A 26,902-nucleotide genomic window follows, 5' to 3' on the forward strand; every position below is an offset into this window, starting at 1 on the left:
GTAGACGGCGTCATAAATGACGATTTTGTCGAGTCACTACAGATGGTATCAGAGCATTGGTTGTAGGGATTTACAGTTCATTGATGTCAACCCCGAGTCATAGGGTACATTAGTGAGTCTAGACTACAACCGGCATATAGACTTGAAGTATAACTTACTTGACTACTTGTGCATTTATACTCGAACTTTTCTATTCATACCTAACTCTTATTCCATCTTAATCTCACGTTGTTTAATTTGATTGACACGCCACCTTGACTATATGAAATAATGTCGATGCACATATGAATCAGGGTAATATAATTTCCAGGATTATATTACGGTGACACATATGAACGTTTCGACATTATGACATAAATAATTTAAGGTGAGTCAAGGAAAATTTTCTCTCTATCCTTATTCCATATCATGGTTAGTATTATTGAGAATACTAATCAACGGTATTCTTGTGTTTTGAAGGAACAATACCTCCTCGCCGTGTACCGCGCAATGAAACTCCCGAACAAGCTCTTCAACGAATGATAGCCACCGCCGTAGATGCGGCCATGGCCGGTCACTCATCTAACAACAACAACAATAACAACAACCACAACAACAACAATGGAGCCGGTAATTCAAACGAGGGATGCTTCTATAAAGCTTTCATGGGGTGCAAACCTCACACTTTCGATGGAACCGGAGGACCGGTTGTGCTCACCCGATGGTTTGAGCAAACGGAAACCGTCTTTAGCATAAGCGGTTGTCGGGACCAAGACAAGGTCAAGTACTCCACTCACACTTTCGCCGGTGTCGCGCTCACGTGGTGGAACATGTATGTACAATCGGTGGGTACCGATGAAGCCAACGCTCTCTCTTGGTCCGATTTGAAAGAAAAGATGATCACCGAATACTTTCCGCGCGAGGAAACCCGAAGGCTCGAACAAGAGCTAAGAACTCTAAAAGCGGTCGGAAACGACTTCAAGGCTTATAATCAACGATTTTCCAAACTAGCCTTGATGTGCCCAATCCTTATGAACCCTGAGTTTTTAAGGGTTGAACTTTACATGGATGGTCTTCCAAAGAGCATCAAACACGGAGTAATGTCATCCAAACCCACCAATCATCAAGAAGCTTTGAATATGGCCCATAAATTGATAGAAATGGTGGATGAGATCGTAGTACCGGCACTTAAAGCCGAGGATAAGTCGGGTGACAACAAAAGAAAATGGGAAGCCACTCCATCAAGCAACTACAACAACAACAACTTCACCAAAAAGCCTTTCACCTCCGAAGGTAAGAAGAGTTATGCCGGAAACTTGCCTTATTGTAACAAGTGCTACAAACATCATCTTGGTGAATGTGGCAAACCATTTTGCGTCAAGTGTCAAAGGAGTGGCCACGTGGCCCACGATTGTGGGAATACCGCCCCCCGTTGCTCAAAAGGGGCCCAATGCACCAAAACCGGGCATTTGTTATGAATGTGACCAACCGGGTCATTTTAGAAATGCGTGCCCAAAGAAGAAAGCTAACCCCAATACACGCGATCGGGCTTTCAACATCAACACCGAGGAAGTCTGAGATGACAATGAACTAGTCACGGGTACGTTTCTTCTCAACAATTCTTATGTCTCTTGCTTATTCGATTCGGGTGCCGATAAGAGTTTTGTATCCAAGGCTTTGACTCATTATTTTAGCACTCCACCACTCCCACTAGATACTACTTATACCATTGAAGTGGGCAACGGGAAACTATTAAGTGACGACAATTTTTTATCGGGGATGTACGTTAAACTTAATGGATAAAGAGTTTGAAATTGACTTGATACCTATAGAACTAGGGAGTTTTGATGTAATAGTTGGTATAGATTGGTTAGCCAAAACCAAATCTCACATCCTTTATGATCTTAAAGCAATTCAAATTCCTATCGAGAATGGTGAACCATTGATTGTTTATGGCGATAAGAGTTGCACCGGACTCAACCTCGACTTGTGCCTTAAAGTTAAAAAGTACCTTCGTAAAGGTTGTTTCGCAATTCTAGCCCACGTTAAGAAAATTGAGATCGACGAGAAGCATATCGATGATGTGCCAATTGTTAGTGATTTGTCCGATGTATTTCCCGATGAATTGCCGGGTCTTCCACCTCATCGACCGGTAGAATTCCAAATCGATCTTATTTCGGGAGCCGCACCCGTAGCACGTGCATCGTATAGACTTGCTCCATCCGAAATGCAAGAATTGCAAAGTCAAATTCAAGAACTACTTGACCGTGGTTTTATCCAACCTAGCCATTCACCATGAGGCGCTATGATTTTATTCGTTAAGAAGAAAGATGGATCCCTACGAATGTGTATCGACTATCGTGAACTAAACAAATTGATGGTTAACAACCGATATCCTCTTCCACGCATCGATGACCTCTTTGAACAATTACAAGGATCTCGTGTATATTCAAAAATCGATCTCCGCTTGGGTTATCATCAATTAAGGGTTAAGGGGGAAGATGTCTCCAAAACCACTTTCCGGACTTGTTATGGTAGTTATGAATTTCTTGTAATGCAATTTGGTCTCACTAACGTACCGGCGGTGTTCATGGATCTTATGAACCGCGTGTGCAAACCATACCTCGACAAATTCGTTATCGTGTTCATCGATTATATTTTGGTCTATTCTAAAAGCGAAGAAGAGCACGAACAACATCTCCGACTTGTGCTTGAACTCTTGAGACAAGAACGACTCTATGCCAAATTCTCCAAGTGTGAATTTTGGTTGAAGGAAGTTCAATTTCTTGGTCATGTTGTAAGTGATCAAGGTATTAAGGTCGATCCATCGAAAATCGAATCCATTTGCAAATGGGAAACTCCTACTGCTCCTATTCACATTCGTCAATTCTTGGGTTTCGCCGGTTACTATCATAGATTCATCAAAAATTTCTCCTTGGTTGCTCGTCCTCTAATCGCGTTGACCCACAAGGGAAAGAAATTCAATTGGGCGACCGAACAAGAGTCCGCGTTTCAAATCTTGAAGACAAAGCTAACCACCGCTCCTATCTTGTCTCTTCCCGAAGGCAATGACAATTTTGTTGTATATTGCGATGCCTCGAAACATGGTTTTGGGTATGTATTGATGCAATGAAAGAAAGTCATTGCTTATGCCTCTCGACAACTAAAAATTCATGAACGGAACTACACGACACATGATCTCGAACTCGGAGCCGTTGTCTTTGCACTTAAAATGTGGAGACACTATCTTTATGGAACCAAGAGTACTATCTTCACAAAAGCCTCCAGCACATCTTTGACCAAAAGCAACTACACATGAGACAACGCCGGTGGATTGAAACCTTAAACGACTACGATTGTGAGCTTCGTTACCATCCCGGAAAGGCAAATGTAGTGGCCGATGCCTTAAGTCGTAAAGAAAGAGCGGTGCCTCTTCGTGTCCGAGCTTTAAACATCATCATCTACACCAATCTCAATAGTCAAATACGTGTAGCCCAAGACGAGGCTCTCAAGGATGAAAACATCTCTCTCGAACACTTGAACGACCTCACCTCTTGATTCGAAGTTAAAGAAACCGGACTCTGATATTTCGCCGGAAGAATTTGGGTACCTAGTTATGGGGACCTACGAAGCCTTATTTTAGACGAAGCCCATAAGTCAAGATATTCGATTCACCCCAGTGCCAATAAGATGTACCACGACCTCAAGGAACAATATTGGTGGCTGAACATTAAAAGGGACGTCGCTACTTATGTTGGAAAATGCCTAACTTGCTCTAAGGTCAAAGCCGAACATCAAAGACCGTCCAGACTACTTCAACAACCCGAAATCCTGCAATAGAAGTGGGAAAGGATAACGATGGATTTTATCACCAAACTACCAAAGACGGTGGGCGGTTACGATACTATTTGGGTTATTGTTGACCGTCTCACCAAATCCGCGCACTTCCTAGCCATGAAGGAAACCTACAACATGGAAAAACTTGCACAACTTTACATTAAAGAGATCGTAGCCCGTCACGGTGTGCCTTTATTGATTATTTCCGACGGAGATGGCCGTTTTGTTTCTAGATTTTGGCGTACTTTACAAGAAGCGTTGGGAACGCGTTTAGACATGAGCACCGCATATCATCCACAAACTGACGGACAAAGCGAACGCACAATTCAAACCTTGGAAGACATGCTACGAGCTTGTGTTATCGATTTCGGAAAAGCTTGGGACAAGCACTTGCCTCTCGCTGAATTCTCTTACAACAATAGTTACCACGCGAGTATCAACGCCGCACCTTTCGAAGCTTTGTATGGATGAAAATGTCGTTCTCCTCTTTGTTGGGCCGAAGTAGGCGACACACAAATCACCGGACCCGAACTCATTCATGAAACAACCGAGAAGATCGTTCAAATCCGAGATAGGCTTAGGAAGGCCCGAAGTCGTCAAAAGAGCTATACCGACAAAAGACGCAACGATCTCGAATTCCAAGTCGGTGACCGTGTAATGTTAAAAGTTGCACCTTGGAAAGGTGTAATTCATTTCGGGAAACGCGGGAAGCTAAATCCGCGGTATATTGGTCCTTTCGAAATCTTGGAGCGTGTTGGAACCGTTGCTTATCGTTTAGATCTTCCGTCTCAACCGAGCTCCGTTCATCCTACTTTCCATGTGTCAAACTTGAAAAAGTGTTTTACCGAACCCGAACTCGTCATCCCTCTCGAGGAACTTACTATTGATGACAAACTCCACTTTGTGGAAGAATCGGTTGAAATTGTGGACCACTCCGTCAAAACGCTAAAACAAAGCCGAATTCCGATTGTCAAGGTCCGTTGGAACGCCAAAAGAGGACCCGAGTTTACTTGGGAAAGACAAGATCAAATGCAAAAGAAATACCCTCATTTATTCGTGGATTTGAAAACGCAAGATCTTGAGAAGAAACAACGACTACTACGTCTACTTAAATTTCGGGACGAAATTTCTTTTAAGGAGTAGGTAATGTAACATCGCATCTTTTTCCGTTATACTATTTTAAAGTCCGTTATATAATTATAACATCTTCCGTTAAAATGCGTTTTAAAATATTTCGTTTAGGTAATTCACGCACCCGCTTTTAAACTTGCGGGACTAAACTTTCCAAATGCCCAAAGTCTTGACTAGGTCAACTAGCAACCATGGCATCACCACCATTCATTATTCACCTCCTTTTTCACTTTTCTTAATACTTCCACCATTTTCTCTCAAACTCCTAATACAAAGAATCATCATCTAAATCGTTTCAAGGAAGCAAACATCAAAACAAATTACATATTTGGAATCCTTGCATCTTCCTCTTCGAATCCATACCAACTTTATTGCATTTGCGTAACTTTCTAAAAACACTAGATTTTGTGTTCTTGATGTTTTTAACTTATAGAAGTGTTAATTAGTGTCTATGGCTCAAGTCTAACATGAATATATGATTTGTATGCTTGTTCTTGTCATTTTGATGTAACTAGCTTAAACTTGAAATGAGTGTGCTTAATCTTGAGTTTTGGTGGATCATATGTTGTTAGATGTTAAAAGTGCATGTATTAAATGTGTTACTAGCATCACTAGCTTCAATTTGGTATGTAAGTTGACTTGGAAAAACCTCATTAACATGATTAAGGATTTTATGATTGTTGGTTAGGGTTTGGTAGCCTTGAATGTGATTTTTGATGCATTAAAAGCCTTGCAATGTTGTTTGTAAGTGTTTAGTAGTATTATATGTGTAATTACCTACGAAACGACGTATTATATGTGTGTAGTAAGTTCCCGAATCATCTTATGCGTTTTACGAACTTGAAACCTTGATAACGAGCTTTAAATGATCAATTGACGAGAATTCGATTATTGTAAATGATGTTTTTGTTTGATAAAAAGTGTTTAGTTGTATTCCTTGTTAAATTACCTTTCCAACGATATAAGATAAGTGTTTTGAATGTTTACGGTTCATAAGTTATGGTTGTTGGAAGTTAGATTCGTTTAAGTGTTCAAAACTGCGAGACTTGCTGAACAGATACATGGAGCGGCGCTCCATAACCTTGAGCGGCGCTCCAAACCCGGCTGTCCAAAGTTTCACTTTTTCGTTTAATTCTAACTATGCTACGCACCTCGGATTAACATGAAACTTGTTCTAACATGCTCATATATGATTAAAAACCTCAGAAAAATAGTTCGGGATCCGACCCGAACGTGTTGACTTTTTCGTTGACTTTGACTTGACCAAAGTTGACTTTTGTCCAAACTTAACCAAATACTTATGCAATCATTCTAACATGCTTTTATACTTGTACCTTGCATGAAACTTGACAAATTTGATTCACATGCTATATAATCGAGTCGTAACGAGCCATAGGACTAATTGAACAACTTTGACCAATCGTGTTTACCGTTATTGATATGACCTACTTGTTTAGGTCAAGACTAGCATTCATTCTTGCACACGTTTACTTACGAAGTACTTTTATACGCTTGCACTCAAGGTGAGATCATAGTCCCACTTTTACTCTTTTATACTTATACGTGGGATGAGAAAACATAAACGATTTATACTTTTATACTTTGAACACAGATACGAAAGCAAAGATACATACGAGTTAGAAACAAAATCCTCAAGTATAATTATCATCAGTTACACTTGTAGGATGTAAGCGTGAACTTATGTTGTGTGGCCATACGGGTTTAACGAACCCTCATTCGGACGGTTCACTACCGTTAGCGAATGAAATATAATTTTATCGGAATAGTGTAGGTTCTAACACTATATGCAGAGGTAAGATTCAGATAAGCTTTGATAATTGGATGCTCGTGATACAAACACATCTTTTGAGATGTATACGCTTGATAATCGGTTTATACTAAATCTTGTGGTTCAAAACATACTTTATACATATACCTATGATTTCACCAACATTTTCGTTGATAGATTTTCTATGTTTTTATCAGGTACTTGAATACTAGGTGACACTATACTTTTTGATACTTGCTTGGATGTCGAGTATACTTGCATATGTGGAGCATCTTTTGACTTATTCTTAAATTGTGTCGCATGTGTTTCAATTGTACTTTAAACATTGTAATGTAACTAGTTGTCGAACTACTTTGTAAACCTTGAAACATCCTTACTTTTGAAATGAATGCGACATACTTTTGGTCAAACGTTGTTTTAAAGACTTATGACCACGTAACGGGACCTAAGTAGACGGCGCCGCAAATGACGATTTTGTCGGGTCGCTACACTTGCCACTTGCGATCACCAAAGGTAGTGTGATTGCCTTCTTCATCCAATTGACCAACTGAGATAAGCTTCCGTTTTAAATCTGGAATGTACCTCACATCTTTCAATGTCTAATCGGATCCTTGGGATGTCCTTAATATCACATATCCAATGCCTCTTATGTCTAAGCATTTGTCATCCGCCAATCTTACTTTCCCCCAATAAGGTTTAAAAATCTTCATCATCTCCTTACTAGGATTAGCGTGGAATGATGCACCCGAATCCATGATCCAAGCTTCAACCGAATTTTCAACACAACACACCAAAGCGTCATCCGTATCTCCGGAAGTAAAGTTCACCCTAGCGTTATCCATTTTCGGATTCTTACATTGAGTGATAAAGTGACCCTTTTGATTGCAATTTCAACAAACCGCCGATTCTCGGTCCCTATAGTTATATCTCTTCTTGAATTTCTTACCCTTCTTCGTACCCTTATCGTTCTTCCTGCCCCTATTGTCAGTATTTAAGAGCGACCCTGATGATTCCCTGGAATTTCTCCTACGAGAATCTTCACCAAGAATCAAATCCCGAATCCCCTCAAACTTGAGTTTAGAAGTTCCCATAGAACTACTAACCGCCGTAAAGGTGTAGCGACCCGACCAAATCATCATTGACGGCGCCGTCTACTTAGGTCCCGTTACGTGGTCATAAGTCTTTAAAACAACGTTTGACCAAAAGATATGTCGCATTCATTTCAAATGTAAAGGTTGTTCAAGTTTACAAGAATAGTTCCACCACAAGTTACGATACAAAGTTTTAAGTACAAATGAAACTTATGCGACACAATTTAAAAGTATCCAAAAGACGCTCCATGTATGCATATATACTCGACATCCAATGCAAGTATCAAAATAATGAGCGGAAGCATGTATCATGTATCGTTCAAGGACCTGAGAAAAACATAGAAATCTGTCAACGAAAACGTTGGTGAAATCATAGGTTTTAGTAAGTAAGTACAAGTGAACCACAAGATTTGCATCAAAGAAATAATAGTAATACATTCCAAAAGTTTGTTTCACGAGCACCCAATTATCAAAGCTTAACATTCCATCCATTGTATACCCCATCCATAGTGCTAGAACAAACACTGATTCTCGAAAATATATTTCATCCGTAGACGGTAGCGAACCGTCAAAGATGAGGGTTGTCAACCCATATGGCCATATAACATAAGTTCTCGCTTACACCCGGCAAGTGTAACTAATGATAATCGAATTGAGGATTTTTGTTCTAAACTCGTATGTAGAATGTTTGTTTTCCCGTTCTTGTGTTCACTTAGTTCAAAAGAATCGTTTATGTTTTCTCATCCCAAATATAAGTTCAAAAAGAGTAAAAGTGGGACTATGATCTCACCTTGAGTGCAAGAGTTAATAAAGTACTTCAACAAGTAGACGCGTGCAAAGACAAAGCTAGTCTTGACCTAATCATATAGGTTGTATCAATAACGGTAAACACAAACGGTCAAAGATGTTCAATTAGTCCTATGGCTCGTTACGACTCGATTATTTAGCATGTGAAATCAAATTGTCAAGTTTCATGCAAGATACAAGTATATAAACAAGTTAGGAAGGTTGCATAATCATTTGGTTAAGTTTGACAAAAAGTCAAACTTTGGTCGGTCAAAGTCAACGAAAAAGTCAACACGTTCGGGTCGTGTCCCGAACTATTTTTCTGAGGTTTTTAATCATGTATGAGCATGTTAGGACAAGTTACATGTGAATCGGAGGTGCGTAGCATAGCAAACATTATTCAAAAATTGACCAAGTTGGACATACCAAAATGGCGCGCCGCGCGGGTATATGGCGCGCCGCGCCATTACCTGTGCAGAGAATTCTGGCAGTTTTTAAGTTTTATGCACGAACCTAACTTCAAACAATCACCATTTATGATCCGCAAACAATCAAGACAAGTATCTTATACCGTTGGGAAGGTAATTTGACGAGGAAAACAACTAAACACATTTCATCAATCAATCTACCTATTACAACAACCAAAACCGCATCTAATGCTTAACATTAACCGCATACAAGTTCATAAATGCAATTCAATGATTCGGGCAACCAATTTACATGAATGATATGCCGTTTCGAAGGTAATCAAGCATACAATCCAACTAAACACTTACCAATAATAATCCATGGCATTCAATGCATCAAAAGTCCATTTCAAATTCATCAAACCCTAACCCAAATTCACCAAAATCAATAATCAAGTTCATGAAGTTTTCTAAGGCAACCTACACATCAAATTGAAGCTAGTGATACAAGGAACACAATTAGAACATGAACTTTTAACATCTAACAACATATGATCATCCAAAATTCAAGAACAACACACCAAAATTCAAGTTCATGCTAGTTACACTAAAACAACGAGATCGAGCATATAAATCATATATTCATGTTAGACTTGAGCCATAGACACTAATTAACACTTTTATAAGTTAAAAACATCAAGAACACAAAATCTAGTGATTTTAGAAAGTTACCCAAATGAGATGAAGTTGGTACCAAAATGAAGAGGATGAAGAGAGGATCACGAATATGTAATTTATTTTGTTGTAAGCCTCCTAGATCGAATTTAGATGATGATTGAATGAATTTGGAAATTGGGTGTGTGTTCTTGCTAGAGAGAAAGAGAGAGAGATGGAGATGATAATGAATGGGTGAAAGGGGTTTGACCCTTTGACCTAGTCAAGGGTTTGATCCCTTGTCAAGTTTTAGTCCCTCAACTTTCGTTCGGGTGCGGGAATTACCTAAACGAGATAATTTAAAACGCGTATCAACGGGAGATGTTATAAACATATAACGGACTTTATATTAGTATAACGGAAAAGTAAACGGAAAAAGGTGGGATGTTACATTACCTACTCCTTAAAAGAAATTTCGTCCCGAAATTTAAGTAGGCGTAGTAGTCGTTGTTTCTTCCTCGAGATCTTGCGTTTCTGAATTCACAAATAGATGAGGATACTTCCTTTGCATTTAATCTTGTCTTTCCCAAGTAAACTCGGGTCCTCTTTTGGCATCCCAATGAACCTTGACAATCGGGATTCGGCTTTGTTTCAATGTCTTGACGGAGGTGTCCACAATTTCAACCGGTTCCTCCACAAAATGAAGTTTGTCATCCATAGTAAGTTCTTCGAGAGGGATGACGATATCGGGTTCGGCAAGACACTTTTTCAAGTTAGATACATGGAAGGTAGGATGAACGGAGTTCAATTGAGGCGGAAGATCTAAACGATAAGCAACGGTTCCAATACGCTCCAAGATTTCGAAAGGACCAATATACCGCGGATTTAGCTTCCCGCGTTTCCCAAAACGGATTACACCCTTCCAAGGTGCGACTTTTAACATTACTCGGTCACCGACTTGAAATTCAAGATCGTTGCGTCGTTTGTCGGTATAGCTCTTTTGACGACTTCGGGCCGTCCTAAGCCTATCTCGGATTTGAACGATTTTCTCGGTGGTTTCGTGAATGAGTTCGGGTCCGGTGATTTGCACGTCGCCTACCTCGGCCCAACAAAGAGGTGAACGACATTTGCGGCCATATAGCGCTTCAAAAGGTGCGGCTTTAATACTCGCGTGATAACTATTGTTGTAAGAGAACTCGGCGAGAGGTAAGTGCTTGTCCCAAGCTTTTCCGAAATCAACCACGCAAGCTCGTAACATGTCCTCTAAGGTTTGAATTGTACGTTCGCTTTGTCCATCGGTTTGAGGATGATATGCGGTGCTCATGTCTAAACGCGTTCCCAACGCTTCTTACAATGTACGCCAAAATCTAGAAACGAAACGGCCATCTCGGTCGGAGATAATCGATAAAGGTACACCGTGTCGGGCTACGATCTCCTTAATGTAAAGTTGTGCAAGTTTCTCCATTTTGTCCGTTTCTTTCATGGCAAGGAAGTGTGCGGATTTGGTGAGACGGTCAACAATAACCCAAATGGTATCATAACCGCCCGTCGTTTTTGGTAGCTTGGTGATAAAATCCATCGTTATCCTTTCCCACTTCCATTGCGGGATCTCGGGTTGTTGAAGTAGTCCGGACGGTCTTTGGTGTTCGGCTTTGACTTTGGAACATGTCAAACACTTGGAAACATAAGTAGCTACGTCCCTTTTGATGTTCGGCCACCAATATAGCTGTTTAAGGTCGTGGTACATCTTATTGGCACTGGGGTGAATCGAGTATCGTGACTTATGGGCTTCATCTAAAATAAGGCTTCGTAGGTCCCCATAACTAGGCACCCAAATCCTTCCGGCGAAATATCGGAGTCCGGTTTCTTTAACTTCGAATCGAGAGGTGAGGACGTTCAAGTGTTCGAGAGAGATGTTTTCATCCTTGAGAGCCTCATCTTGGGCTACCCGAATTTGGCTATTAAGGTTTGTGTGGATGGTGATGTTTAAGGCTCGGACACGAAGAGGCACCGCTCTTTCTTTTCGACTTAAGGCATCGGCTACTACATTTGCCTTCCCGGGATGGTAACGAAGCTCGCAATCGTAATCGTTTAAGGTTTCAATCCACCTTCGTTGTCTCATGTTTAGTTGCTTTTGATCGAAAATGTGTTGGAGGCTTTTGTGGTCGGTAAAGATAGTACTCTTGGTCCCGTAAAGATAGTGTCTCCACATTTTAAGTGCAAAGACAACGGCTCCGAGTTCGAGATCATGTGTCGTATAGTTTCGTTCATGAATTTTGAGTTGTCGAGAAGCATAAGCAATGACTTTCGTTCGTTGCATCAATACACACCCAAAACCATGTTTCGAGGCATCACAATATACAACAAAGTCATCATTGCCTTCGGGAAGTGACAAGATAGGAGCGGTGGTTAGCTTCGTTTTCAAGATTTGGAATGCGGATTCATGTTCGGTCGCCCAGATGAATTTATTTCCCTTGTGAGTCAATGCGGTTAGAGGGCGTGCAACCAAAGAGAAGTTTTCGATGAATCTACGATAGTACCCGGCGAGACCCAAAAATTGACGAATGTGAGTAGGAGTAGTAGGAGTCTCCCATTTGCTAATGGCTTCGATTTTCGTTGGATCGACTTTAATACCTTGGTCACTTACAACATGACCAAGAAATTGAACTTCCTTTAACCAAAATTCACACTTGGAGAATTTGGCATAGAGTTGTTCTTGTCTTAAAAGTTCAAGCACAAGTCGGAGATGTTGTTCGTGCTCTTCTTCATTTTTAGAATAGATCAATATGTCATCGATGAACACAATAACGAATTTATCGAGATACGGTTTGCACACGCGGTTCATAAGATCCATGAACACCGCCGGTGCGTTAGTGAGACCAAATGGCATGACAAGGAATTCATAACTACCATAACGAGTTCGGAAAGCGGTTTTGGAGACATCTTCCCCCTTAACCCTCAATTGATGATAACCCGAGCGGAGATCGATTTTCGAATATACACAAGACCCTTGTAGTTGATCAAAGAGGTCATCGATGCGAGGAAGAGGATATCGGTTCTTAACCGTCAATTTATTTAGTTCACGATAATCAATGCACATTCGTAGGGATCCGTCTTTCTTTTTAACAAACAAAATCGGAGCGCCCCAAGGTGAATGGCTAGGTTGGATAAAACCACGATCAAGTAGTTCTTGGATTTGACTTTGCAATTCTTGCATTTCAGATGGAGCGAGTCTATATGGTGCACGCGCTACGGATGCGGCTCCCGGAATAAGATCGATTTGGAATTCAACCGGTCGATGAGGCGGAAGACCCGGCAATTCGTCGGGAAATACATCGGAATAGTCACTAACAATTGGCACATCATCGATGTGCTTCTCATCGGACTCGACTTTCTTAACGTGAGCAAGGATCGCAAAACAACCCTTACGGAGTAGTTTTCTAACTTTAATACACGAAACGAGGTTGAGTCCGGTGCAACTCTTATCGCCATAGACGATCAAAGGTTCACCATTCTCGATAGGAATTCGGATTGCGTTAAGATCACAAAGAATGTGAGATTTCATTTTGACTAACCAATTCATACCGATTATTACATCAAAGCTTCCTAGTTCCATGGGTATCAAGTCAATTTCAAATTCCTTACCCAAAATGTTCAAAGTACACCCCCGGTAATATGTGTCGGCACTTAAGAGTTTTCCGTCGGCCACTTCGATGGAATAAGTAGTATCTAAAGGGTGTGGTGGAGTGCAAAGGGTAGGAGCTAAAGTCTTGGACACAAAACATTTATCGGCACCCGAATCGAATAAGCAAGAGACATAAGAATTGTTGAGAAGAAACGTACCCGTGACTAGTTCAGTGTCATCCCGGGCTTCCTCGGTGTTTATGTTGAAAGGTCGGCCGCGCTTATTGGGGTTATCTTTCTTCTTTGGGCATGCATTTCTATAATGACCCGTTTGGCCACATTCGTAACAAGTGCCCGTCTTTGGTGCATTGGGCCACTTTCGAGCGACGGGAGTGGCACTTTTACAATCGTTGGCCTTATGACCAACTCCTTGGCACCGGTGGCAAATTAACTTACTACATTCGCCAAAGTGATGTTTGTTGCATTTGTTACAAAGAGGTAGGTTCCCGGCATAACCTTTCTTGCCGTCGGAGGTGTAAGGCTTCTTAGTAAAGTTGTTGTTGTTTGATTGGGAGGGTTCCCATTTTCTTTTGTTGCCGCCCGATTTATCCTCGGCCTTAGGTGCCGGAACTACGATTTCGTCAACCGTTTCAATTAGTTGGCGAGCCATGTTCATAGCGGCTTGATGAGTAGTGGGTTTGGATGACATCACCCCTTGTTTGATGCTTTTTGGAAGACCGAGCATGTAGAGCTCAATCCTTTGAGATTCGGGGTTAACAAGATTAGGACACATCAAGGATAGTTCGGCGAAACGTTGATTATAAGCCTTAAGATCGTTTCCGACCGCTTTCAAAGCTCTTAGTTCTTCCTCAAGTTTTCGGGTTTCTTCGCGCGGAAAATATTCAACAATCATCTTTTCCTTTAGATCGGCCCAAGAGAGGGCATGAGCTTCATCGGTACCCACCGATTGAACATAGGTGTTCCACCATGTTAGAGCAATTCCGGAGAAAGTGTGAGTGGAGTATTTGACCTTGTTTTGGTCCCGGCAACCGCTTATGCTAAAGACGGCCTCGGTTTGTTCAAACCAACGAGTAAGCACAACCGGTCCCCCGGTTCCATCATAAGTGTGGGGTTTGCACCCCATGAAAGTTTTGTAGGAGCACCCTTCGCTAGAGTTACCGGCTCCTTGGTTGTTGTTGTTGTTGTTGTTGTTGTTGTTGTGGTTGTTATTATTATTGTTGTTGGATGAGTGACCGGCCATGGCCGCATCTACGGCGGTGGCTATCATCCGTTCGAGAGCTTGTTCGGGAGTTTCATTGCGGCGTACACGACGAGGAGCCATTGTTCCTTCAAGACACAAGAGTATCATTGATTAGTATTCTCAATAATACTAACCGTGATATAGAATAAAGATAAAGAGAAGTTTTTCCTCGACTCGCCTTAAATTCTTTATGTCATAATGTCGGAACGTTCATATGAGTCACCGTAATATAATCCCGGAAATTATATTACCCTGATTCATATGTGCATTCGACATCATTTCATATAGTCAAGGTGGCGCGTCAATCAAATTAAACAACGTGAGATTAAGATGAACTAAGAGTAGATATGAGTAGAAGCGTTCGAGTATAAATGCACAAGTAGTCAAGTAATTCCTACTTCAAGTCTATATGCCGGTTGTAGTCTAGACTCACCGATGTACCCTATGACTCGGGGTTGACACTAATGAACTCTAAATCCCTACAACCAACGCTCTGATACCATCTGTAGCGACCCGACCAAATCATCATTGACGGCGCCGTCTACTTAGGTCCCGTTACGTGGTCATAAGTCTTTAAAACAACATTTGACCAAAAGATATGTCGCATTCATTTCAAATGTAAAGGTTGTTCAAGTTTACAAGAATAGTTCCACCACAAGTTACGATACAAAGTTTTAAGTACAAATGAAACTTATGCGACACAATTTAAAAGTATCCAAAAGACGCTCCATGTATGCATATATACTCGACATCCAATGCAAGTATCAAAATAATGAGCGGAAGCATGTATCATGTATCGTTCAAGGACCTGAGAAAAACATAGAAATCTGTCAACGAAAACGTTGGTGAAATCATAGGTTTTAGTAAGTAAGTACAAGTGAACCACAAGATTTGCATCAAAGAAATAATAGTAATACATTCCAAAAGTTTGTTTCACGAGCACCCAATTATCAAAGCTTAACATTCCATCCATTGTATACCCCATCCATAGTGCTAGAACAAACACTGATTCTCGAAAATATATTTCATCCGTAGACGGTAGCGAACCGTCAAAGATGAGGGTTGTCAACCCATATGGCCATATAACATAAGTTCTCGCTTACACCCGGCAAGTGTAACTAATGATAATCGAATTGAGGATTTTTGTTCTAAACTCGTATGTAGAATGTTTGTTTTCCCGTTCTTGTGTTCACTTAGTTCAAAAGAATCGTTTATGTTTTCTCATCCCAAATATAAGTTCAAAAAGAGTAAAAGTGGGACTATGATCTCACCTTGAGTGCAAGAGTTAATAAAGTACTTCAACAAGTAGACGCGTGCAAAGACAAAGCTAGTCTTGACCTAATCATATAGGTTGTATCAATAACGGTAAACACAAACGGTCAAAGATGTTCAATTAGTCCTATGGCTCGTTACGACTCGATTATTTAGCATGTGAAATCAAATTGTCAAGTTTCATGCAAGATACAAGTATATAAACAAGTTAGGAAGGTTGCATAATCATTTGGTTAAGTTTGACAAAAAGTCAAACTTTGGTCGGTCAAAGTCAACGAAAAAGTCAACACGTTCGGGTCGTGTCCCGAACTATTTTTCTGAGGTTTTTAATCATGTATGAGCATGTTAGGACAAGTTACATGTGAATCGGAGGTGCGTAGCATAGCAAACATTATTCAAAAATTGACCAAGTTGGACAGACCAAAATGGCGCGCCGCGCGGGTATATGGCGCGCCGCGCCATTACCTGTGCAGAGAATTCTGGCAGTTTTTAAGTTTTATGCACGAACCTAACTTCAAACAATCACCATTTATGATCCGCAAACAATCAAGACAAGTATCTTATACCGTTGGGAAGGTAATTTGACGAGGAAAACAACTAAACACATTTCATCAATCAATCTACCTATTACAACAACCAAAACCGCATCTAATGCTTAACATTAACCGCATACAAGTTCATAAATGCAATTCAATGATTCGGGCAACCAATTTACATGAATGATATGCCGTTTCGAAGGTAATCAAGCATACAATCCAACTAAACACTTACCAATAATAATCCATGGCATTCAATGCATCAAAAGTCCATTTCAAATTCATCAAACCCTAACCCAAATTCACCAAAATCAATAATCAAGTTCATGAAGTTTTCTAAGGCAACCTACACATCAAATTGAAGCTAGTGATACAAGGAACACAATTAGAACATGAACTTTTAACATCTAACAACATATGATCATCCAAAATTCAAGAACAACACACCAAAATTCAAGTTCATGCTAGTTACACTAAAACAACGAGATCGAGCATATAAATCATATATTCATGTTAGACTTGAGCCATAGACACTAATTAACACTTTTATAAGTTAAAAACATCAAGAACACAAAATCTAGTGATTTTAGAAAGTTACCCAAATGAGATGAAGTTGGTACCAAAATGAAGAGGATGAAGAGAGGATCACGAATATGTAATTTATTTTGTTGTAAGCCTCCTAGATCGAATTTAGATGATGATTGAATGAATTTGGAAATTGGGTGTGTGTTCTTGCTAGAGAGAAAGAGAGAGAGATGGAGATGATAATGAATGGGTGAAAGGGGTTTGACCCTTTGACCTAGTCAAGGGTTTGATCCCTTGTCAAGTTTTAGTCCCTCAACTTTCGTTCGGGTGCGGGAATTACCTAAACGAGATAATTTAAAACGCGTATCAACGGGAGATGTTATAAACATATAACGGACTTTATATTAGTATAACGGAAAAGTAAACGGAAAAAGGTGGGATGTTACATTACCTACTCCTTAAAAGAAATTTCGTCCCGAAATTTAAGTAGGCGTAGTAGTCGTTGTTTCTTCCTCGAGATCTTGCGTTTCTGAATTCACAAATAGATGAGGATACTTCCTTTGCATTTAATCTTGTCTTTCCCAAGTAAACTCGGGTCCTCTTTTGGCATCCCAACGAACCTTGACAATCGGGATTCGGCTTTGTTTCAATGTCTTGACGGAGGTGTCCACAATTTCAACCGGTTCCTCCACAAAATGAAGTTTGTCATCCATAGTAAGTTCTTCGAGAGGGATGACGATATCGGGTTCGGCAAGACACTTTTTCAAGTTAGATACATGGAAGGTAGGATGAACGGAGTTCAATTGAGGCGGAAGATCTAAACGATAAGCAACGGTTCCAATACGCTCCAAGATTTCGAAAGGACCAATATACCGCGGATTTAGCTTCCCGCGTTTCCCAAAACGGATTACACCCTTCCAAGGTGCGACTTTTAACATTACTCGGTCACCGACTTGAAATTCAAGATCGTTGCGTCGTTTGTCGGTATAGCTCTTTTGACGACTTCGGGCCGTCCTAAGCCTATCTCGGATTTGAACGATTTTCTCGGTGGTTTCGTGAATGAGTTCGGGTCCGGTGATTTGCACGTCGCCTACCTCGGCCCAACAAAGAGGTGAACGACATTTGCGGCCATATAGCGCTTCAAAAGGTGCGGCTTTAATACTCGCGTGATAACTATTGTTGTAAGAGAACTCGGCGAGAGGTAAGTGCTTGTCCCAAGCTTTTCCGAAATCAACCACGCAAGCTCGTAACATGTCCTCTAAGGTTTGAATTGTACGTTCGCTTTGTCCATCGGTTTGAGGATGATATGCGGTGCTCATGTCTAAACGCGTTCCCAACGCTTCTTGCAATGTACGCCAAAATCTAGAAACGAAACGGCCATCTCGGTCGGAGATAATCGATAAAGGTACACCGTGTCGGGCTACGATCTCCTTAATGTAAAGTTGTGCAAGTTTCTCCATTTTGTCCGTTTCTTTCATGGCAAGGAAGTGTGCGGATTTGGTGAGACGGTCAACAATAACCCAAATGGTATCATAACCGCCCGTCGTTTTTGGTAGCTTGGTGATAAAATCCATCGTTATCCTTTCCCACTTCCATTGCGGGATCTCGGGTTGTTGAAGTAGTCCGGACGGTCTTTGGTGTTCGGCTTTGACTTTGGAACATGTCAAACACTTGGAAACATAAGTAGCTACGTCCCTTTTGATGTTCGGCCACCAATATAGCTGTTTAAGGTCGTGGTACATCTTATTGGCACCGGGGTGAATCGAGTATCGTGACTTATGGGCTTCATCTAAAATAAGGCTTCGTAGGTCCCCATAACTAGGCACCCAAATCCTTCCGGCGAAATATCGGAGTCCGGTTTCTTTAACTTCGAATCGAGAGGTGAGGACGTTCAAGTGTTCGAGAGAGATGTTTTCATCCTTGAGAGCCTCATCTTGGGCTACCCGAATTTGGCTATTAAGGTTTGTGTGGATGGTGATGTTTAAGGCTCGGACACGAAGAGGCACCGCTCTTTCTTTTCGACTTAAGGCATCGGCTACTACATTTGCCTTCCCGGGATGGTAACGAAGCTCGCAATCGTAATCGTTTAAGGTTTCAATCCACCTTCGTTGTCTCATGTTTAGTTGCTTTTGATCGAAAATGTGTTGGAGGCTTTTGTGGTCGGTAAAGATAGTACTCTTGGTCCCGTAAAGATAGTGTCTCCACATTTTAAGTGCAAAGACAACGGCTCCGAGTTCGAGATCATGTGTCGTATAGTTTCGTTCATGAATTTTGAGTTGTCGAGAAGCATAAGCAATGACTTTCGTTAGTTGCATCAATACACACCCAAAACCATGTTTCGAGGCATCACAATATACAACAAAGTCATCATTGCCTTCGGGAAGTGACAAGATAGGAGCGGTGGTTAGCTTCGTTTTCAAGATTTGGAATGCGGATTCATGTTCGGTCGCCCAGATGAATTTATTTCCCTTGTGAGTCAATGCGGTTAGAGGGCGTGCAACCAAAGAGAAGTTTTCGATGAATCTACGATAGTACCCGGCGAGACCCAAAAATTGACGAATGTGAGTAGGAGTAGTAGGAGTCTCCCATTTGCTAATGGCTTCGATTTTCGTTGGATCGACTTTAATACCTTGGTCACTTACAACATGACCAAGAAATTGAACTTCCTTTAACCAAAATTCACACTTGGAGAATTTGACATAGAGTTGTTCTTGTCTTAAAAGTTCAAGCACAAGTCGGAGATGTTGTTCGTGCTCTTCTTCATTTTTAGAATAGATCAATATGTCATCGATGAACACAATAACGAATTTATCGAGATACGGTTTGCACACGCGGTTCATAAGATCCATGAACACCGCCGGTGCGTTAGTGAGACCAAATGGCATGACAAGGAATTCATAACTACCATAACGAGTTCGGAAAGCGGTTTTGGAGACATCTTCCCCCTTAACCCTCAATTGATGATAACCCGAGCGGAGATCGATTTTCGAATATACACAAGACCCTTGTAGTTGATCAAAGAGGTCATCGATGCGAGGAAGAGGATATCGGTTCTTAACCGTCAATTTATTTAGTTCACGATAATCAATGCACATTCGTAGGGATCCGTCTTTCTTTTTAACAAACAAAATCGGAGCGCCCCAAGGTGAATGGCTAGGTTGGATAAAACCACGATCAAGTAGTTCTTGGATTTGACTTTGCAATTCTTGCATTTCAGATGGAGCGAGTCTATATGGTGCACGCGCTACGGGTGCGGCTCCCGGAATAAGATCGATTTGGAATTCAACCGGTCGATGAGGCGGAAGACCCGGCAATTCGTCGGGAAATACATCGGAATAGTCACTAACAATTGGCACATCATCGATGTGCTTCTCATCGGACTCGACTTTCTTAACGTGAGCAAGGATCGCAAAACAACCCTTACGGAGTAGTTTTCTAACTTTAATACACGAAACGAGGTTGAGTCCGGTGCAACTCTTATCGCCATAGACGATCAAAGGTTCACCATTCTCGATAGGAATTCGGATTGCGTTAAGATCACAAAGAATGTGAGATTTCATTTTGACTAACCAATTCATACCGATTATTACATCAAAGCTTCCTAGTTCCATGGGTATCAAGTCAATTTCAAATTCCTTACCCAAAATGTTCAAAGTACACCCCCGGTAATATGTGTCGGCACTTAAGAGTTTTCCGTCGGCCACTTCGATGGAATAAGTAGTATCTAAAGGGTGTGGTGGAGTGCAAAGGGTAGGAGCTAAAGTCTTGGACACAAAACATTTATCGGCACCCGAATCGAATAAGCAAGAGACATAAGAATTGTTGAGAAGAAACGTACCCGTGACTAGTTCAGTGTCATCCCGGGCTTCCTCGGTGTTTATGTTGAAAGCTCGGCCGCGCGTATTGGGGTTATCTTTCTTCTTTGGGCATGCATTTCTATAATGACCCGTTTGGCCACATTCGTAACAAGTGCCCGTCTTTGGTGCATTGGGCCACTTTCGAGCGACGGGAGTGGCACTTTTACAATCGTTGGCCTTATGACCAACTCCTTGGCACCGGTGGCAAATTAACTTACTACATTCGCCAAAGTGATGTTTGTTGCATTTGTTGCAAAGAGGTAGGTTCCCGGCATAACCTTTCTTGCCGTCGGAGGTGTAAGGCTTCTTAGTAAAGTTGTTGTTGTTTGATTGGGAGGGTTCCCATTTTCTTTTATTGCCGCCCGATTTATCCTCGGCCTTAGGTGCCGGAACTACAATTTCGTCAACCGTTTCAATTAGTTGGCGAGCCATGTTCATAGCGGCTTGATGAGTAGTGGGTTTGGATGACATCACCCCTTGTTTGATGCTTTTTGGAAGACCGAGCATGTAGAGCTCAATCCTTTGAGATTCGGGGTTAACAAGATTAGGACACATCAAGGATAGTTCGGCGAAACGTTGATTATAAGCCTTAAGATCGTTTCCGACCGCTTTCAAAGCTCTTAGTTCTTCCTCAAGTTTTCGGGTTTCTTCGCGCGGAAAATATTCAACAATCATCTTTTCCTTTAGATCGGCCCAAGAGAGGGCATGAGCTTCATCGGTACCCACCGATTGAACATAGGTGTTCCACCATGTTAGAGCAATTCCGGAGAAAGTGTGAGTGGAGTATTTGACCTTGTCTTGGTCCCGGCAACCGCTTATGCTAAAGACGGCCTCGGTTTGTTCAAACCAACGAGTAAGCACAACCGGTCCCCCGGTTCCATCATAAGTGTGGGGTTTGCACCCCATGAAAGTTTTGTAGGAGCACCCTTCGCTAGAGTTACCGGCTCCTTGGTTGTTGTTGTTGTTGTTGTTGTTGTTGTTGTTGTTGTTGTTGTTGTGGTTGTTATTATTATTGTTTTTGGATGAGTGACCGGCCATGGCCGCATCTACGGCGGTGGCTATCATCCGTTCGAGAGCTTGTTCGGGAGTTTCATTGCGGCGTACACGACGAGGAGCCATTGTTCCTTCAAGACACAAGAGTATCATTGATTAGTATTCTCAATAATACTAACCGTGATATAGAATAAAGATAAAGAGAAGTTTTTCCTCGACTCGCCTTAAATTCTTTATGTCATAATGTCGGAACGTTCATATGAGTCACCGTAATATAATCCCGGAAATTATATTACCCTGATTCATATGTGCATTCGACATCATTTCATATAGTCAAGGTGGCGCGTCAATCAAATTAAACAACGTGAGATTAAGATGAACTAAGAGTAGATATGAGTAGAAGCGTTCGAGTATAAATGCACAAGTAGTCAAGTAATTCCTACTTCAAGTCTATATGCCGGTTGTAGTCTAGACTCACCGATGTACCCTATGACTCGGGGTTGACACTAATGAACTCTAAATCCCTACAACCAACGCTCTGATACCATCTGTAGCAACCCGACCAAATCATCATTGACGGCGCCGTCTACTTAGGTCCCGTTACGTGGTCATAAGTCTTTAAAACAACGTTTGACCAAAAGATATGTCGCATTCATTTCAAATGTAAAGGTTGTTCAAGTTTACAAGAATAGTTCCACCACAAGTTACGATACAAAGTTTTAAGTACAAATGAAACTTATGCGACACAATTTAAAAGTATCCAAAAGACGCTCCATGTATGCATATATACTCGACATCCAATGCAAGTATCAAAATAATGAGCGGAAGCATGTATCATGTATCGTTCAAGGACCTGAGAAAAACATAGAAATCTGTCAACGAAAACGTTGGTGAAATCATAGGTTTTAGTAAGTAAGTACAAGTGAACCACAAGATTTGCATCAAAGAAATAATAGTAATACATTCCAAAAGTTTGTTTCACGAGCACCCAATTATCAAAGCTTAACATTCCATCCATTGTATACCCCATCCATAGTGCTAGAACAAACACTGATTCTCGAAAATATATTTCATCCGTAGACGGTAGCGAACCGTCAAAGATGAGGGTTGTCAACCCATATGGCCATATAACATAAGTTCTCGCTTACACCCGGCAAGTGTAACTAATGATAATCGAATTGAGGATTTTTGTTCTAAACTCGTATGTAGAATGTTTGTTTTCCCGTTCTTGTGTTCACTTAGTTCAAAAGAATCGTTTATGTTTTCTCATCCCAAATATAAGTTCAAAAAGAGTAAAAGTGGGACTATGATCTCACCTTGAGTGCAAGAGTTAATAAAGTACTTCAACAAGTAGACGCGTGCAAAGACAAAGCTAGTCTTGACCTAATCATATAGGTTGTATCAATAACGGTAAACACAAACGGTCAAAGATGTTCAATTAGTCCTATGGCTCGTTACGACTCGATTATTTAGCATGTGAAATCAAATTGTCAAGTTTCATGCAAGATACAAGTATATAAACAAGTTAGGAAGGTTGCATAATCATTTGGTTAAGTTTGACAAAAAGTCAAACTTTGGTCGGTCAAAGTCAACGAAAAAGTCAACACGTTCGGGTCGTGTCCCGAACTATTTTTCTGAGGTTTTTAATCATGTATGAGCATGTTAGGACAAGTTACATGTGAATCGGAGGTGCGTAGCATAGCAAACATTATTCAAAAATTGACCAAGTTGGACAGACCAAAATGGCGCGCCGCGCGGGTATATGGCGCGCCGCGCCATTACCTGTGCAGAGAATTCTGGCAGTTTTTAAGTTTTATGCACGAACCTAACTTCAAACAATCACCATTTATGATCCGCAAACAATCAAGACAAGTATCTTATACCGTTGGGAAGGTAATTTGACGAGGAAAACAACTAAACACATTTCATCAATCAATCTACCTATTACAACAACCAAAACCGCATCTAATGCTTAACATTAACCGCATACAAGTTCATAAATGCAATTCAATGATTCGGGCAACCAATTTACATGAATGATATGCCGTTTCGAAGGTAATCAAGCATACAATCCAACTAAACACTTACCAATAATAATCCATGGCATTCAATGCATCAAAAGTCCATTTCAAATTCATCAAACCCTAACCCAAATTCACCAAAATCAATAATCAAGTTCATGAAGTTTTCTAAGGCAACCTACACATCAAATTGAAGCTAGTGATACAAGGAACACAATTAGAACATGAACTTTTAACATCTAACAACATATGATCATCCAAAATTCAAGAACAACACACCAAAATTCAAGTTCATGCTAGTTACACTAAAACAACGAGATCGAGCATATAAATCATATATTCATGTTAGACTTGAGCCATAGACACTAATTAACACTTTTATAAGTTAAAAACATCAAGAACACAAAATCTAGTGATTTTAGAAAGTTACCCAAATGAGATGAAGTTGGTACCAAAATGAAGAGGATGAAGAGAGGATCACGAATATGTAATTTATTTTGTTGTAAGCCTCCTAGATCGAATTTAGATGATGATTGAATGAATTTGGAAATTGGGTGTGTGTTCTTGCTAGAGAGAAAGAGAGAGAGATGGAGATGATAATGAATGGGTGAAAGGGGTTTGACCCTTTGACCTAGTCAAGGGTTTGATCCCTTGTCAAGTTTTAGTCCCTCAACTTTCGTTCGGGTGCGGGAATTACCTAAACGAGATAATTTAAAACGCGTATCAACGGGAGATGTTATAAACATATAACGGACTTTATATTAGTATAACGGAAAAGTAAACGGAAAAAGGTGGGATGTTACAAAAGGTACCCGACCAATTTTCAGGCAAAGACGAATGCAAGATCAGTGCCTGAAGTTCGTCATCAAATACAATATCCACCGAAGCAAGTCTGGTGATGAGAATGTTAAAATCATTGATATGATCCGTAGCACTAGCACCCTCCTTCATCTTTTGGTTGAACAATTGACGCATGAGAAAAACCTTATTGGCTGCATTAGGTTTCTCATACATGTTTGTAAGTGCGTTAATGCACCCAAACGTAGTCTTCTTGTTATAACGTTGTAAGCAACGTTTTTTGCAAGAGACATCCTAACCGCCCCTAAAGCTTGACGATCTAGTAGATCCCAATCTTCTTGTTTAACTTCATCAGGTTTCTTCTCCTTTAAAGGTAAGTGCAATTTTTTCTGATACAAATAATCCTCTATTTGCATCTTCCAAAACCCGAAATCCTTCCCATCGAACCGATCAATTCTAAGCTTTCCTTCGTCCGCCATTGCGCCCTTTAATCGAACCTATGCTCTAGATACCAGTTGTTGGGAATTTATGAGCCTAAACAACAATCACCAATTCAGATTTGGTGATCCCACAAACAACAAACGGACAATAATAAAGAAAAGTAAAGAAAACGACATAAGAAATTACGTGGTTATATGCAATCGGTTAGTTTGCTTTAGTCCACGGCCAACTAGAGTGATTTTTATTGATATTTTCGTGCAGACACTTTAGGGTTACAATATGATGTATTTATAGGCATAACATAACAAAGAAACAACTTGAGAGCAAGAAAATGCGTTTTTCCTCCCGTTAGGTCTGGGTCGCGATGCCCCTCTAGAGTGTCGCGATGCCCTTTAAAGCATGATATTGATCCCGAACAAATCCTTTGTTAAGGGGCATCGTGACTGATCCGGTCGCAAGGCAACTTAACACTGCAACACTTTTTTTCTTCTTCTTGTTTTGATATCCTTCACACATCCCACATCATTACCTAACCGACTAATGGTAGGTCTAACAATGCTTTTCTTCTCCATAGTAACTATGATGATGGCTTTTAGCGTTAGTTTCTACGTGCTATACCGCCAAAAATTTGCCATTGTAGCAGGTTCAATTAGTCTACTTGCTCCAATACCTATCATTACATATGGCCAGTTACATTTTCCCCTTAAGAAGGACATGTACCACTTAACGTAAGGTTCAAGGGATTTGTTTAAGCCGAAGAAACAAATGCTCTATTGTCGACATCCAAGGTTTTAATGGTGGTACCTTGTTGAATTTATACTGAACTTGAAGATTCACTTTGAGATTTTGTTATGTTTTGTAGTGAAACTTGCTCATTTGTTTAAGTTTACATGTAGTAGCATTTTTCTCTCATCAAATAGTGTAGTTCTTTGTTTTCAGTAATTCAATTTTCCTGCAGTTAGTATGTTTTTAATCTAATTGCATGTGGTTTGATATTAGTGATGGGAGTTCAATCTATGTACTTAAGAATATATTGGTTATGTTTTATCTATAAGTTAAAATGACATAAAGCCTACCAAAATATTTTATTCTGTATAAATTGTATAACCTTAGAATTATTAGAAAAATATAACATATAAAACTATGTATTATATACGTAGTATAAACGAGCAGCAGGGAGGGTCCCCGCTTTGGTAGCTGAGAACCGAAAACATATTTTTAAAGAAAATGTTGAAAACATTATACTGACTTTATATGACAATAATAACAAAAAGTTAAAAATATACTCCGTAATACATATATGATCGATCATTTCTGTAAGAAAAATAATAATTTTTTTAAATGGTGTAACATAGTTTTTATATATACGATTGATCTCAGTGTCCAATATTACGTTTTGGGTTGTAACAAATTAATTGTATTAAATCGTCCCAAGTTCTATCGTACATTATTTCCTTTTGTTATGTAGCAAATTATTTGTTATAAATAATTATCATATAACCAGTTAACGTGCGAAAATGAATATATATATATATATATATATATATATATATATATATATATATATATATATATATATATATATATATATATAGTAGAGGGGTCAAATGAGAACTTTTTTTTGTGTGAGAACCATGAGAACTCAAAAATACACTGAAATTCAAGAAAAAAAGGGAAATTCGAGCAAACAAGGTGAAATTCGAGCAAAAACGGGACACGGGCAAACAAAAAACGTGATATTCGAACAAAAAAAAAGGCGGGCGAACAATTTGTGCTCTACATTTTGATAGTCGAACAAAAAAATGTAGAACACGTTGATATTCGAACAAAAAATGCGATATTCGAACAATTTGTGTTCTACATTTTGGTATTAGAACAAAAAAAAAATAAAAAATATTTT

General features: G+C 40.2%; 1 pseudogene; it reads left to right on the forward strand.

The window, feature by feature from the left end:
- The window catches only part of LOC139842160 (uncharacterized), a 69,578-nt pseudogene extending 43,781 nt beyond the window's left edge, over positions 1 to 25,797 (forward strand).
- The last annotated feature ends 1,105 nt before the right edge of the window (positions 25,798 to 26,902 follow it).

The sequence above is a fragment of the Rutidosis leptorrhynchoides genome, chromosome 4 (genome assembly GCF_046630445.1).
Source record: "Rutidosis leptorrhynchoides isolate AG116_Rl617_1_P2 chromosome 4, CSIRO_AGI_Rlap_v1, whole genome shotgun sequence".
NCBI lineage: Eukaryota > Viridiplantae > Streptophyta > Magnoliopsida > Asterales > Asteraceae > Rutidosis > Rutidosis leptorrhynchoides.